The 1781-nt window shown below is 36.6% G+C and overlaps 1 protein-coding gene across 1 annotated transcript in view; it reads right to left on the bottom strand.

Moving 5' to 3' along the window:
- Positions 1 to 1781, bottom strand: part of KIF14 (kinesin family member 14) — a 67134-nt gene that overhangs the window by 63901 nt on the left and 1452 nt on the right. The window lies entirely within an intron of this gene.

Below are 1781 nucleotides of genomic sequence, written 5' to 3'. Positions count from 1 at the left end.
TTACAATTATTGTAGGTATTATTCCCACAGAAAATAAGAAGGACCTGAGAACTAGTTAAACATAACATTCTTCCAAGACAAGGTAATTCTTTAGTTTTATGTGGAAAATGCAGACCAGCAAACATAATTTTAGAGGGTTTCCAAAATATATTTCCTGTGACTCCAGTGCCACTACTCAAAGGCAAAATGTATTTCCATATTTCTTCTCCAGAAAACCTATCCTACTTTTATAAGATTTTTCTTCTTTCCCCTTTTCCATCCCACCTACTATAATCTATCTAAGTTCTTCAGTTCAAAGCTAGAAACATCATTATTATACAAATTTGGGGGCACCAATCTATATAAAGCTGGAATAAAATACAAATATAATTTAAACAAATGCATACATGAGTTTGAATCATAAGTTTCTTTTGGCTATTAGTTGTTGTCACTGTTATTCCGATAGTTTCTCCTTCCTCTACATCAGCAGTTCTCAACCTGTGGGTCACAACCCCTTTGTAACAAGGAAAATACATCGCAGCATTAGGAAGGTTGAGAACCACTGCTCCACGTTCTCTTTTAAAATTGTGAATGTTCATGTCTATCCTTCTTCCACCTCAGACTTAGGTGGAAATCTTTCACCTACTCTAGATCTGTAGTAAAACAATACCCATTTCCTTTCCCCTGTGCCCCCTACTCTGAGACTCTGCTATAAATCAGAATCATTTCCCTCAGCAATTTGACAAGTGCCAATCCACCCCAGTTCTGCTTTCAATGCTTGTCTGATGAGTCTGGAATCAGGCATTTGGACAAGTTCTTTTTAGCGTAGTCATCCATCCTGGCTTTTGTTGCTACCATCTTTGTTCCTTCTGTTGCTATTATGGTGCTTTAGACTTTGCTATTACACTTCCCAACTCTCTCAAATTAACCCAGTCTCATTTCTCTCCACTTATTACTAACCCACCTTCACTAGAAACGTCTTATAACTTATAAACTGGAGGCTCCTTCCCCCGTGCAGTGGTCATCACACCCTCTTCTACTACTTGAAGACACAGCATCAAGTTAAACACTATTGACTCTGAAAAGTTTTTCATCTACTTCCTTAAAATATTTTAAAATTATTAGATTTCACATTTTGTCATGCGCATCTTTTTCAACCCTAGCCCTACTTTATGTTTGTCCTACCCAGTGGCTTTTGGAGAGAAATTTTTTTGCCATCACACCAAATCTAGTAAATCACTGCATGTATATAACCACTAGATTTTAACCAGAGATGGTGAGGACCATCATCACTCTGGAAAGTGTTTTGAAAGGACCTCTCTGGGGAACAAGTAACCCATCACGGCTCTCTCTAGGGAAAGGTAAAAGATCCCAGCATATACTGCAGATCTGAAAGCAGACTGCATTAGAGACTTAAACGACTTATTCAGGCTTTTTTTTTCCTTTTTCATTTCTTTATTTTTTTTTAGTTTTTAGTAATTCCAAAAACAAGAAAATATGCAGACTTTTTAAAAGTAGTATACCTAGAGAAACTTACACAGGCCAAATATGGTGATTTGGGTTTTTTTTATTTTACAGTCAATCATCAAAAATTATCAACATACTACAACTAAATCTAAAAGTTCTTTCTACATAAAAAATACTGTCAACAAGTCTGAAGGTACATAAATATGGTGACTTGCCAAAGGCAGAGAGGAATTAAAGACAGACATGTTACTATAGTAGTTACTGTCTTGGCTTTATATTTTAAAAGGTGTAACAGGCTCAGCGCCTATAGCTCAACCAGCTAAGGCACCAGCCAC

This window comes from Otolemur garnettii, unplaced genomic scaffold (genome assembly GCF_000181295.1).
Source record: "Otolemur garnettii isolate 467f Iridium unplaced genomic scaffold, OtoGar3 scaffold00055, whole genome shotgun sequence".
Taxonomy (NCBI): Eukaryota; Metazoa; Chordata; class Mammalia; order Primates; family Galagidae; genus Otolemur; species Otolemur garnettii.
The sequence above is the reverse complement of the archived record's forward strand: the minus strand, read 5'-3'. Positions and strand labels throughout refer to the sequence as shown.